At 48.5% G+C, this 12,788-nt stretch overlaps 17 non-coding genes across 17 annotated transcripts; all 17 read left to right on the top strand.

Annotated features, from left to right (window-relative positions):
* The first annotated feature begins 2,855 nt into the window (after positions 1–2,855).
* On the top strand, positions 2,856–2,974 carry LOC135620890 (5S ribosomal RNA). Its single transcript, XR_010490119.1, has one exon. It is a non-coding gene; the product is annotated as a 5S ribosomal RNA (ribosomal RNA).
* Positions 2,975–3,458: 484 nt separating this feature from the next.
* On the top strand, positions 3,459–3,577 carry LOC135620807 (5S ribosomal RNA). Its single transcript, XR_010490039.1, has one exon. It is a non-coding gene; the product is annotated as a 5S ribosomal RNA (ribosomal RNA).
* Positions 3,578–4,061: 484 nt separating this feature from the next.
* LOC135620713 (5S ribosomal RNA) lies at positions 4,062–4,180 on the top strand. Its single transcript, XR_010489950.1, has one exon. It is a non-coding gene; the product is annotated as a 5S ribosomal RNA (ribosomal RNA).
* Positions 4,181–4,665: 485 nt separating this feature from the next.
* Positions 4,666–4,784, top strand: LOC135620611 (5S ribosomal RNA). The gene has a single exon (XR_010489852.1). It is a non-coding gene; the product is annotated as a 5S ribosomal RNA (ribosomal RNA).
* Positions 4,785–5,268: 484 nt separating this feature from the next.
* LOC135620637 (5S ribosomal RNA) lies at positions 5,269–5,387 on the top strand. Its single transcript, XR_010489876.1, has one exon. It is a non-coding gene; the product is annotated as a 5S ribosomal RNA (ribosomal RNA).
* A 484-nt stretch (positions 5,388–5,871) lies between these two features.
* LOC135620639 (5S ribosomal RNA) lies at positions 5,872–5,990 on the top strand. The gene has a single exon (XR_010489878.1). It is a non-coding gene; the product is annotated as a 5S ribosomal RNA (ribosomal RNA).
* Positions 5,991–6,475: 485 nt separating this feature from the next.
* LOC135620966 (5S ribosomal RNA) lies at positions 6,476–6,594 on the top strand. Its single transcript, XR_010490194.1, has one exon. It is a non-coding gene; the product is annotated as a 5S ribosomal RNA (ribosomal RNA).
* A 484-nt stretch (positions 6,595–7,078) lies between these two features.
* Positions 7,079–7,197, top strand: LOC135620480 (5S ribosomal RNA). The gene has a single exon (XR_010489723.1). It is a non-coding gene; the product is annotated as a 5S ribosomal RNA (ribosomal RNA).
* A 484-nt stretch (positions 7,198–7,681) lies between these two features.
* Positions 7,682–7,800, top strand: LOC135621620 (5S ribosomal RNA). Its single transcript, XR_010490783.1, has one exon. It is a non-coding gene; the product is annotated as a 5S ribosomal RNA (ribosomal RNA).
* A 484-nt stretch (positions 7,801–8,284) lies between these two features.
* On the top strand, positions 8,285–8,403 carry LOC135620530 (5S ribosomal RNA). Its single transcript, XR_010489773.1, has one exon. It is a non-coding gene; the product is annotated as a 5S ribosomal RNA (ribosomal RNA).
* A 484-nt stretch (positions 8,404–8,887) lies between these two features.
* LOC135620535 (5S ribosomal RNA) lies at positions 8,888–9,006 on the top strand. Its single transcript, XR_010489778.1, has one exon. It is a non-coding gene; the product is annotated as a 5S ribosomal RNA (ribosomal RNA).
* Positions 9,007–9,490: 484 nt separating this feature from the next.
* On the top strand, positions 9,491–9,609 carry LOC135620529 (5S ribosomal RNA). Its single transcript, XR_010489772.1, has one exon. It is a non-coding gene; the product is annotated as a 5S ribosomal RNA (ribosomal RNA).
* Positions 9,610–10,093: 484 nt separating this feature from the next.
* LOC135620534 (5S ribosomal RNA) lies at positions 10,094–10,212 on the top strand. The gene has a single exon (XR_010489777.1). It is a non-coding gene; the product is annotated as a 5S ribosomal RNA (ribosomal RNA).
* Positions 10,213–10,696: 484 nt separating this feature from the next.
* Positions 10,697–10,815, top strand: LOC135621396 (5S ribosomal RNA). Its single transcript, XR_010490559.1, has one exon. It is a non-coding gene; the product is annotated as a 5S ribosomal RNA (ribosomal RNA).
* A 484-nt stretch (positions 10,816–11,299) lies between these two features.
* Positions 11,300–11,418, top strand: LOC135621586 (5S ribosomal RNA). Its single transcript, XR_010490749.1, has one exon. It is a non-coding gene; the product is annotated as a 5S ribosomal RNA (ribosomal RNA).
* Positions 11,419–11,902: 484 nt separating this feature from the next.
* LOC135621636 (5S ribosomal RNA) lies at positions 11,903–12,021 on the top strand. Its single transcript, XR_010490799.1, has one exon. It is a non-coding gene; the product is annotated as a 5S ribosomal RNA (ribosomal RNA).
* A 468-nt stretch (positions 12,022–12,489) lies between these two features.
* On the top strand, positions 12,490–12,608 carry LOC135621649 (5S ribosomal RNA). The gene has a single exon (XR_010490812.1). It is a non-coding gene; the product is annotated as a 5S ribosomal RNA (ribosomal RNA).
* The last annotated feature ends 180 nt before the right edge of the window (positions 12,609–12,788 follow it).

The following is a 12,788-nucleotide window of genomic DNA, read 5'->3' as shown; positions in this document are numbered from 1 at the left end:
TAATTCTTCATAATGCAAAAGATTTCAGCTTAGTACCAAACCGTTCTTTCCTTTTGATACAAAGCCATGAATCTGAAATTTTTCGGTAATCTGACTTCTGTACATTGTTTTCGATCTAACTTTTAGCACTAAACTCTGATTTAGGTAAAACCTATTCCATTTGAAAGTAGACTCAAATATCTTTATTTTGACACTAAGATTGAATGATTTGGAGTTTAAATTCCTACTAAGACTTCTGTTTCAATTAACCCTACAGATTCTGCAAAATAGAGACTGAAATTTCTGACCTCTTGTTGCTTAACTACTTATAACTTTCTGCTGTGAACTCAGATTCATACAAAGTATGATTTATTCGAAGCTAGACTCAAAATTCTTTCTTTATATAACTGATTTGAAATTTTCGGAGTATAATTTCTAACTAAAACATCTGCTTTCATCGACCCAATGGATTCAGTAAAACAGAGCAAATATTTTCAGACCTTTGGCTATCAAATTATCTGTAACTCCCTGTTGTAAATTCCAATTCTTGTCAAACTTAATTTGCCTAAAATTAGATTGATAAAGCTTTCTAATGACAGATATTTTGCATAAATTGGAGCATAATTGGTTATCTAAATAATTCATACAATGTCCCTATCAAATTCTGCCAGAATCGAGCTTTGGTCGATTTCGGCTCTCCTTGTTTCTTCTCTTTGGAAATCGATTTCGGCAAACACTCTTCAGTTAAGCTTTACATTATTACCTTAAATTCCTGTATACTTTTGTCCTTTATTTATTTGTCTGCAGCTATCATCTAAAGTTCATGTTTTCAGCGTAATGATTCGGCACATGCATCCCATTGTTCCGCATTTGCTTTCGATATGTGCCTCTTCCAGTTTCATTTCTTTGGACATTGAATTCATCTAACTTTCTTATTTCAATTGAGCCATATATGATTTCTTGAAATCCTTGTATACTCCTGCTTTTGTTTCCTTTTAAATCTGAATACATTTGTGAAAGATTCTGTTTGTATCGTATTGACTCGAAAGGCATATGTACATTTCGTTGTTCCGCATGTGCTTCTGATATGTGTCAATGTTATTGTTCATACTACCCTTTTGTACTCTGGTGTCTTGTGGGATATTGTGAACCTTTGCCAGAAATGGTAAAGGGAGTTATGCTTAGAGCCCACGATTGCTCTACCGGCCCCATTGACTTCACTCAGACGTGGGTGGATGGAGCTCCCAGACGTGGGAGACTTATGCTTGGTGGTCATCCAGAAATGGATGGACCATATTATGTTATGATCCCACTTCACCTTCTATATGTTTGATATAAAATTCAGAGCCGACCTAGCACTTGGGCAGGGTGAGAGGGCTCGAGTAGGAAAGGGCTACCCGTGGATGGAGTCGAAAACTCATCACGGCGTGGAGCCACCACTGAGTTAATCCTCACATGCACTAGGCTAGAGTACGACATTTGAGCTTCTATTTCATATTTGTTCTTTGATATGTTCTGAAATGCTTCTTATGCTTCCGAAATATTTCCATATGCCATTGATACGTTCTGAAGCATTTCATTCACCATTGATATGTTCCGAACTGTTTCATATGCCATAGATATCCAAAATGCTCCTTACGTCTTTGTTATGCCTTGAAATTATTATATGTCATCGATATGCTCCTTATGCCAATGATATGCTCCAATTTCTTTTCTCCTATTGTTATGTCTAATGCCTGTTTTGAACGAGGTAAACCTTTGTGATTTTATATCAAATGAGATGACTTCAAATGAACACTTGTATTTCTGCTTTTGTTATCTTGATACTAAGCCTGCATGAACTTCTCCTATCGCCATGGATATGTTAGTCGCTTGCTGAGCTCTTTATGCTCACCCCGTTGCTATATAAATTTTTCAGGGTAGCTTGTTATGTTCTGAAAATCTAGAATTGGGTTGAGGCAGTGGAAAGCTAGAAGATTTTGGGGCAAATCTTTCGTAATTAATAAGTTGATATTGTATAAGTTCTTTTGTGTGTATCAACGACAAATCTAGATTGATGTATCTTGTAAATATTTGGAAAGTACCTCTTGTGTTGGGATTTTGGGAATGTTAAAGTTTAAACTGTGTAATGATATAAACATGTAATACATGTTGGTTTTGTGATTGTATAGATTGCTACGCTTATGGATTTATGATGTGGTTATGGTTTAGTTGAGTTGGCTTTGGATTTTGTGAATCATTAAGTGATATTATACTATGATTATAAACTGCACAGGTTTTATGAATTGGAAAATTATAGATATGAATGACCTAAATGTTTTCTCAGTATCCTCAAATGTGTGAACGGATCCTGGAATGAATTGTTGTTGAATTATAATACAAAAGAAAAAAAAAATTCAGCGGGGCGTGACAAAAAGACTTACTTAAAACCCTCTTTCAAGCTTTTCAATTTTTCCAGCATTATGGCCAACAATAAATGTCATTACAATATAGCAGGAGAATAATGAAATCATCATCTAAAAATTTCTTCATAAACATACAATGATCAGACATGGTTCTAGGATGGGTGACCCCCTGTTGCACTCATTTTTTCGCCCCGAACGGCCAAAACCTCTCCCGTCGACCTCCGAGGCGATAGTTTTGGGCCTCGGAATTTGCCGTGACCGCTACGCAGTCAGTCTCGTGGGGCTCGGAGAGAGCTTTCCGGAATGGGGCCGCAATAGCGATTCCGAGTTCGTTCGAGAAAGTCCCGATGATTTCGGCGCGCGCTTGCCGTGTCCGGTACGCGGTCGGCCTCGTGGGCATCGGAGAGATCCGACAATGGCGATTCCGGGATCGTTCGAGAGTACAAAGGCGAGGGACGACGCACACAAAAAGAGTGCGATCATACCAGCACTAAAGCACCGGATCCCATCAGAACTCTGAAGTTAAGCGTGCTTGGGCGAGAGTAGTCCTAGGATGGGTGACCCCATAAGAAGTCCTTGTGTTGCACTCCTTTTTGCGCCCCGAGCGGCCAAAAGACTTACTTAAAACCCTCTTTCAAGCTTTTCAATTTTTCCAGCATTATGGCCAACAATAAATGTCATTACAATATAGCAGGAGAATAATGAAATCATCATCTAAAAATTTCTTCATAAACATACAATGATCAGACATGGTTCTAGGATGGGTGACCCCCTATTGCACTCGTTTTTGCGCCCCGAGCGGCCAAAACCTCTCCCGTCGACCTCCGAGGCGATGGTTTTGGGCCTCGGAATTTGCCGTGACCGCTACGCAGTCAGTCTCGTGGGGCTCGGAGAGAGCTTTCCGGAATGGGGCCGCAATAGCGATTCCGAGTTCGTTCGAGAAAGTCCCGATGGTTTCGGCGCGCGCTTGCCGTGTCCGGTACGCGATCGGCCTAGTGGGCATCGGAGAGATCCGACAATGGCGATTCCGAGATCGTTCGAGAGTACAAAGGCGAGGGACGACGCATACAAAAAGGGTGCGATCATACTAGCACTAAAGCACCGGATCCCATCAAAACTCCGAAGTCAAGCGTGCTTGGGCGAGAGTAGTACTAGGATGGGTGACCCCCTGGGAAGTCCTCGTGTTGCACTCCTTTTTGCGCCCCGAGCGGCCAAAAGACTTACTTAAAACCCTCTTTCAAGCTTTTCAATTTTTCCAGCATTATGGCCAACAATAAATGTCGTTACAATATAGCAGGAGAATAATGAAATCATCATCTAAAAATTTCTTCATAAACATACAATGATCAGACATGGTTCTAGGATGGGTGACCCCTTGTTGCACTCGTTTTTGCGCCCCGAGCGGCCAAAACCTCTCCCGTCGACCTCCGAGGCGATGGTTTTGGGCCTCGGAATTTGCCGTGACCGCTACGCCGTCAGTCTCGCGGGGCTCGGAGAGAGCTTTCCGGAATGGGGCCGCAATAGCGATTCCGAGTTCGTTCGAGAAAGTCCCGATGGTTTCGGCGCGCGCTTGCCGTGTCCGGTACGCGATCGGCCTCGTGGGCATCGGAGAGATCCGACAATGGCGATTCCGAGATCGTTCGAGAGTACAAAGGCGAGGGACGACGCACACAAAAAGAGTGCGATCATACGAGCACTAAAGCACCGGATCCCATCAGAACTCCGAAGTTAAGCGTGCTTGGGCGAGAGAAGTACTAGGATGGGTGACCCCCTAGGAAGTCCTCGTGTTGCACTCCTTTTTGCGCCCCGAGCGGCCAAAAGACTTACTTAAAACCCTCTTTCAAGCTTTTCAATTTTTCCAGCTTTATGGCCAACAATAAATGTCATTACAATATAGCAGGAGAATAATGAAATCATCATCTAAAAATTTCTTCATAAACATACAATGATCAGACATGGTTCTAGGATGGGTGACCCCCTGTTTCACTCGTTTTTGCGCCCCGAGCGGCCAAAACCTCTCCCGTCGACCTCCGAGGCGATGGTTTTGGGCCTCGGAATTTGTCGTGACCGCTACGCAGTCAGTCTCGCGGGGCTCGGAGAGAGCTTTCCGGAATGGGGCCGCAATAGCGATTCCGAGTTCGTTCGAGAAAGTCCCGATGGTTTCGGCGCGCGCTTGCCGTGTCCGGTACGCGATCGGCCTCGTGGGCATCAGAGAGATCCGACAATGGTGATTCCGAGATCGTTCGAGAGTACAAAGGCGAGGGACGACGCACACAAAAAAAAGTGCGATCATACCAGCACTAAAGCACCGGATCTCATCAGAACTCCGAAGTTAAGCGTGCTTGGGCGAGAGTAGTACTAGGATGGGTGACCCCTTGGGAAGGCCTCGTGTTGCACTCCTTTTTGCGCCCCGAGCGGCCAAATGACTTACTTAAAACCCTCTTTCAAGCTTTTCAATTTTTCCAGCATTATGGCCAACAATAAATGTCATTACAATATAGCAGGAGAATAATGAAATCATCATATAAAAATTTCTTCATAAACATACAATGATCAGACATGGTTCTAGGATGGGTGACCCCTTGTTGCACTCGTTTTTGCGCCCCGAGCGGCCAAAACCTCTCCCGTCGACCTCCGAGGCGATGGTTTTGGGCCTCGGAATTTGCCGTGACCGCTACGCCGTCAGTCTCGCGGGGCTCGGAGAGAGCTTTCCGGAATGGGGCCGCAATAGCGATTCCGAGTTCGTTCGAGAAAGTCCCGATGGTTTCGGCGCGCGCTTGCCGTGTCCGGTACGCGATCGGCCTCGTGGGCATCGGAGAGATCCGACAATGGCGATTCCGAGATCGTTCGAGAGTACAAAGGCGAGGGACGACGCACACAAAAAGAGTGCGATCATACGAGCACTAAAGCACCGGATCCCATCAGAACTCCGAAGTCAAGCGTGCTTGGGCGAGAGTAGTACTAGGATGGGTGACCCCCTGGGAAGTCCTCGTGTTGCACTCCTTTTTGCGCCCCGAGCGTCCAAAAGACTTACTTAAAACCCTCTTTCAAGCTTTTCAATTTTTCCAGCATTATGGCCAACAATAAATGTCGTTACAATATAGCAGGAGAATAATGAAATCATCATATAAAAATTTCTTCATAAACATACAATGATCAGACATGGTTCTAGGATGGGTGACCCCTTGTTGCACTCGTTTTTGCGCCCCGAGCGGCGAAAACCTCTCCCGTCGACCTCCGAGGCGATGGTTTTGGGCCTCGGAATTTGCCGTGACCGCTACGCCGTCAGTCTCGCGGGGCTCGGAGAGAGCTTTCCGGAATGGGGCCGCAATAGCGATTCCGAGTTCGTTCGAGAAAGTCCCGATGGTTTCGGCGCGCGCTTGCCGTGTCCGGTACGCGATCGGCCTCGTGGGCATCGGAGAGATCCGACAATGGCGATTCCGAGATCGTTCGAGAGTACAAAGGCGAGGGACGACGCACACAAAAAGAGTGCGATCATACCAGCACTAAAGCACCGGATCCCATCAAAACTCCGAAGTCAAGCGTGCTTGGGCGAGAGTAGTACTAGGATGGGTGACCCCCTGGGAAGTCCTCGTGTTGCACTCCTTTTTGCGCCCCGAGCGGCCAAAAGACTTACTTAAAACCCTCTTTCAAGCTTTTCAATTTTTCCAGCTTTATGGCCAACAATAAATGTCATTACAATATAGCAGGAGAATAATGAAATCATCATCTAAAAATTTCTTCATAAACATACAATGATCAGACATGGTTCTAGGATGGGTGACCCCCTGTTGCACTCGTTTTTGCTTCCCGAGCGGCCAAAACCTCTCCCGTCGACCTCCGAGGCGATGGTTTTGGGCCTCGGAATTTGTCGTGACCGCTACGCAGTCAGTCTCGCGGGGCTCGGAGAGAGCTTTCCGGAATGGGGCCGCAATAGCGATTCCGAGTTCGTTCGAGAAAGTCCCGATGGTTTCGGCGCGCGCTTGCCGTGTCCGGTACGCGATCGGCCTCGTGGGCATCAGAGAGATCCGAAAATGGTGATTCCGAGATCGTTCGAGAGTACAAAGGCGAGGGACGACGCACACAAAAAAAAGTGCGATCATACCAGCACTAAAGCCCCGGATCTCATCAGAACTACGAAGTTAAGCGTGCTTGGGCGAGAGTAGTACTAGGATGGGTGACCCCCTGGGAAGGCCTCGTGTTGCACTCCTTTTTGCGCCCCGAGCGGCCAAATGACTTACTTAAAACCCTCTTTCAAGCTTTTCAATTTTTCCAGCATTATGGCCAACAATAAATGTCATTACAATATAGCAGGAGAATAATGAAATCATCATCTAAAAATTTCTTCATAAACATACAATGATCAGTAAAGGTTCTAGGATGGGTGACCCCCTGTTGCACTCGTTTTTGCGCCCCGAGCGGCCAAAACCTCTCCCGTCGACCTCCGAGGCGATGGTTTTGGGCCTCGGAATTTGCCGTGACCGCTACGCAGTCAGTCTCGCGGGGCTCGGAGAGAGCTTTCCGGAATGGGGCCGCAATAGCGATTCCGAGTTCGTTCGAGAAAGTCCCGATGGTTTCGGCGCGCGCTTGCCGTGTCCGGTACGCGATCGGCCTCGTGGGCATCGGAGAGATCCGACAATGGCGATTCCGAGATCGTTCGAGAGTACAAAGGCGAGGGACGACGCACACAAAAAGAGTGCGATCATACCAGCACGAAAGCACCGGATCCCATTAGAACTCCGAAGTTAAGTGTGCTTGGGCGAGAGTTGTACTAGGATGGGTGACCCCCTGGGAAGTCCTCGTGTTGCACTCCTTTTTGCGCCCCGAGCGGCCAAAAGACTTACTTAAAACCCTCTTTCAAGCTTTTCAATTTTTCCAGCATTATGGCCAACAATAAATGTCATTACAATATAGCAGGAGAATAATGAAATCATCATCTAAAAATTTCTTCATAAACATACAATGATCAGACATGGTTCTAGGATGGGTGACCCCTTGTTGCACTCGTTTTTGCGCCCCGAGCGGCGAAAACCTCTCCCGTCGACCTCCGAGGCGATGGTTTTGGGCCTCGGAATTTGCCGTGACCGCTATGCCGTCAGTCTCGCGGGGCTCGGAGAGAGCTTTCCGGAATGGGGCCGCAATAGCGATTCCGAGTTCGTTCGAGAAAGTCCCGATGGTTTCGGCGCGCGCTTGCCGTGTCCGGTACGCGATCGGCCTCGTGGGCATCGGAGAGATCCGACAATGGCGATTCCGAGATCGTTCGAGAGTACAAAGGCGAGGGACGACGCACACAAAAAGAGTGCGATCATACCAGCACTAAAGCACCGGATCCCATCAGAACTCCGAAGTAAAGCGTGCTTGGGCGAGAGTAGTACTAGGATGGGTGACCCCCTGGGAAGTCCTCGTGTTGCACTCCTTTTTGCGCCCCGAGCGGCCAAAAGACTTACTTAAAACCCTCTTTCAAGCTTTTCAATTTTTCCATCTTTATGGCCAACAATAAATGTCATTACAATATTGCAGGAGAATAATGAAATCATCATCTAAAAATTTCTTCATAAACATACAATGATCAGACATGGTTCTAGGATGGGTGACCCCCTGTTGCACTCGTTTTTGCGCCCCAAGCGGCCAAAACCTCTCCCGTCGACCTCCGAGGCGATGGTTTTGGGCCTCGGAATTTGCCGTGACCGCTACGCAGTCAGTCTCGCGGGGCTCGGAGAGAGCTTTCCGGAATGGGGCCGCAATAGCGATTCCGAGTTCGTTCGAGAAAGTCCCGATGGTTTCGGCGCGCGCTTGCCGTGTCCGGTACGCGATCGGCCTCGTGGGCATCGGAGAGATCCGACAATGGCGATTCCGAGATCGTTCGAGAGTACAAAGGCGAGGGACGACGCACACAAAAAGAGTGCGATCATACCAGCACTAAAGCACCGGATCCCATTAGAACTCCGAAGTTAAGTGTGCTTGGGCGAGAGTTGTACTAGGATGGGTGACCCCCTGGGAAGTCCTCGTGTTGCACTCCTTTTTGCGCCCCGAGCGGCCAAAAGACTTACTTAAAACCCTCTTTCAAGCTTTTCAATTTTTCCAGCATTATGGCCAACAATAAATGTCATTACAATATAGCAGGAGAATAATGAAATCATCATCTAAAAATTTCTTCATAAACATACAATGATCAGACATGGTTCTAGGATGGGTGACCCCTTGTTGCACTCGTTTTTGCGCCCCGAGCGGCCAAAACCTCTCCCGTCGACCTCCGAGGCGATGGTTTTGGGCCTCGGAATTTGCCGTGACCGCTACGCCGTCAGTCTCGCGGGGCTCGGAGAGAGCTTTCCGGAATGGGGCCGCAATAGTGATTCCGAGTTCGTTCGAGAAAGTCCCGATGGTTTCGGCGCGCGCTTGCCGTGTCCGGTACGCGATCGGCCTCGTGGGCATCGGAGAGATCCGACAATGGCGATTCCGAGATCGTTCGAGAGTACAAAGGCGAGGGACGACGCACACAAAAAGATTGCGATCATACCAGCACTAAAGCACCGGATCCCATCAGAACTCCGAAGTAAAGCGTGCTTGGGCGAGAGTAGTACTAGGATGGGTGACCCCCTGGGAAGTCCTCGTGTTGCACTCCTTTTTGCGCCCCGAGCGGCCAAAAGACTTACTTAAAACCTTCTTTCAAGCTTTTCAATTTTTCCATCTTTATGGCCAACAATAAATGTCATTACAATATAGCAGGAGAATAATGAAATCATCATCTAAAAATTTCTTCATAAACATACAATGATCAGACATGGTTCTAGGATGGGTGACCCCCTGTTGCACTCGTTTTTGCGCCCCGAGCGGCCAAAACCTCTCCCGTCGACCTCCGAGGCGATGGTTTTGGGCCTCGGAATTTGCCGTGACCGCTACGCAGTCAGTCTCGCGGGGCTCGGAGAGAGCTTTCCGGAATGGGGCCGCAATAGCGATTCCGAGTTCGTTCGAGAAAGTCCCGATGGTTTCGGCGTGCGCTTGCCGTGTCCGGTACGCGATCGGCCTCGTGGGCATCGGAGAGATCCGACAATGGCGATTCCGAGATCGTTCGAGAGTACAAAGGCGAGGGACGACGCACACAAAAAGAGTGCGATCATACCAGCACTAAAGCACCGGATCCCATTAGAACTCCGAAGTTAAGTGTGCTTGGGCGAGAGTTGTACTAGGATGGGTGACCCCCTGGGAAGTCCTCGTGTTGCACTCCTTTTTGCGCCCCGAGCGGCCAAAAGACTTACTTAAAACCCTCTTTCAAGCTTTTCAATTTTTCCAGCATTATGGCCAACAATAAATGTCATTACAATATAGCAGGAGAATAATGAAATCATCATCTAAAAATTTCTTCATAAACATACAATGATCAGACATGGTTCTAGGATGGGTGACCCCTTGTTGCACTCGTTTTTGCGCCCCGAGCGGCCAAAACCTCTCCCGTCGACCTCCGAGGCGATGGTTTTGGGCCTCGGAATTTGCCGTGACCGCTACGCCGTCAGTCTCGCGGGGCTCGGAGAGAGCTTTCCGGAATGGGGCCGCAATAGCGATTCCGTGTTCGTTCGAGAAAGTCCCGATGGTTTCGGCGCGCGCTTGCCGTGTCCGGTACGCGATCGGCCTCGTGGGCATCGGAGAGATCCGACAATGGCGATTCCGAGATCGTTCGAGAGTACAAAGGCGAGGGACGACGCACACAAAAAGATTGCGATCATACCAGCACTAAAGCACCGGATCCCATCAGAACTCCGAAGTAAAGCGTGCTTGGGCGAGAGTAGTACTAGGATGGGTGACCCCCTGGGAAGTCCTCGTGTTGCACTCCTTTTTGCGCCCCGAGCGGCCAAAAGACTTACTTAAAACCTTCTTTCAAGCTTTTCAATTTTTCCATCTTTATGGCCAACAATAAATGTCATTACAATATTGCAGGAGAATAATGAAATCATCATCTAAAAATTTCTTCATAAACATACAATGATCAGACATGGTTCTAGGATGGGTGACCCCCTGTTGCACTCGTTTTTGCGCCCCGAGCGGCCAAAACCTCTCCCGTCGACCTCCGAGGCGATGGTTTTGGGCCTCGGAATTTGCCGTTACCGCTACGCAGTCAGTCTCGCGGGGCTCGGAGAGAGCTTTCCGGAATGGGGCCGCAATAGCGATTCCGAGTTCGTTCGAGAAAGTCCCGATGGTTTCGGCGCGCGCTTGCCGTGTCCGGTACGCGATCGGCCTCGTGGGCATCGGAGAGATCCGACAATGGCGATTCCGAGATCGTTCGAGAGTACAAAGGCGAGGGACGACGCACACAAAAAGAGTGCGATCATACCAGCACTAAAGCACCGGATCCCATCAGAACTCCGAAGTTAAGCGTGCTTGGGCGAGAGTAGTACTAGGATGGGTGACCCCCTGGGAAGTCCTCGTGTTGCACTCCTTTTTGCGCCCCGAGCGGCCAAAAGACTTACTTAAAACCCTCTTTCAAGCTTTTCAATTTTTCCAGCATTATGGCCAACAATAAATGTCATTACAATATAGCAGGAGAATAATGAAATCATCATCTAAAAATTTCTTCATAAACATACAATGATCAGACATGGTTCTAGGATGGGTGACCCCTTGTTGCACTCGTTTTTGCGCCCCGAGCGGCCAAAACCTCTCCCGTCGACCTCCGAGGCGATGGTTTTGGGCCTCGGAATTTGCCGTGACCGCTACGCCGTCAGTCTCGCGGTGCTCGGAGAGAGCTTTCCGGAATGGGGCCGCAATAGCGATTCCGAGTTCGTTCGAGAAAGTCCCGATGGTTTCGGCGCGCGCTTGCCGTGTCCGGTACGCGATCGGCCTCGTGGGCATCGGAGAGATCCGATAATGGCGATTCCGAGATCGTTCGAGAGTACAAAGGCGAGGGACGACGCAAACAAAAAGAGTGCGATCATACCAGCACTAAAGCACCGGATCTCATCAGAACTCCGAAGTTAAGCGTGCTTGGGCGAGAGTAGTACTAGGATGGGTGACCCCCTGGGAAGTCCTCGTGTTGCACTCCTTTTTGCGCCCCGAGCGGCCAAAAGACTTACTTAAAACCCTCTTTCAAGCTTTTCAATTTTTCCAGCATTATGGCCAACAATAAATGTCATTACAATATAGCAGGAGAATAATGAAATCATCATCTAAAAATTTCTTCATAAACATACAATGATCAGACATGGTTCTAGGATGGGTGACCCCCTGTTGCACTCGTTTTTGCGCCCCGAGCGGCCAAAACCTCTCCCGTCGACCTCCGAGTCGATGGTTTTGGGCCTTGGAATTTGCCGTGACCGCTACGCCGTCAGTCTCGCGGGGCTCGGAGAGAGCTTTCCGGAATGGGGCCACAATAGCGATTCCGAGTTCGTTCGAGAAAGTCCCGATGGTTTCGGCGCGCGCTTGCCGTGTCCGGTACGCGATCGGCCTCGTGGGCATCGGAGAGATCCGACAATGGCGATTCCGAGATCGTTCGAGAGTACAAAGGCGAGGGACGACGCACACAAAAAGAGTGCGATCATACCAGCACTAAAGCACCGGATCTCATCAGAACTCCGAAGTTAAGCGTGCTTGGGCGAGAGTAGTACTAGGATGGGTGACCCCTTGGGAAGTCCTCGTGTTGCACTCCTTTTTGCGCCCCAAAAGACTTACTTAGAACCCTCTTTTAAGCTTTTCAATTTTTCCAGCATTATGGCCAACGATAAATATGTCATTAACATATAGCAGGAGAATAATGAAATCATCATCTAAAAATTTCTTCATAAACATACAATGGTTCTAGGATGGGTGACCCCCTGTTGCACTCGTTTTTGCGCCCCGAGCGGCCAATACCTCTCCCGTCGGCCTCCGAGGCGATGGTTTTGGGCCTCGGAATTTGCCGTGACCGCTACGCAGTCAGTCTCGCGGGGCTCGGAGAGAGCTTTCCGGAATGGGGCCGCAATAGCGATTCCGAGTTCGTTCGAGAAAGTCCCGATGGTTTCGGCGCGCGCTTGCCGTGTCCGGTACGCGATCGGCCTCGTGGGCATCGGAGAGATCCGACAATGGCGATTCCGAGATCGTTCGAGAGTACAAAGGCGAGGGACGACGCAGACAAAAAGATTGCGATCATACCAGCACTAAAGCACCGGATCCCATCAGAACTCCGAAGTTAAGCGTGCTTGGGCGAGAGTAGTACTAGGATGGGTGACCCCCTGGGAAGTCCTCGTGTTGCACTCCTTTTTGCGCCCCGAGCGGCCAAAAGACTTACTTAAAACCCTCTTTCAAGCTTTTCAATTTTTCCAGCATTATGGCCAACAATAAATGTCATTACAATATAGCAGGAGAATAATGAAATCATCATCTAAAAATTTCTTCATAAACATACAATGATCAGACATGGTTCTAGGATGGGTGACC

This window comes from Musa acuminata, chromosome BXJ2-8 (assembly GCF_036884655.1).
Source record: "Musa acuminata AAA Group cultivar baxijiao chromosome BXJ2-8, Cavendish_Baxijiao_AAA, whole genome shotgun sequence".
Taxonomy (NCBI): domain Eukaryota; kingdom Viridiplantae; phylum Streptophyta; class Magnoliopsida; order Zingiberales; family Musaceae; genus Musa; species Musa acuminata.
This window is presented reverse-complemented; position numbering and strand designations above follow the sequence as displayed.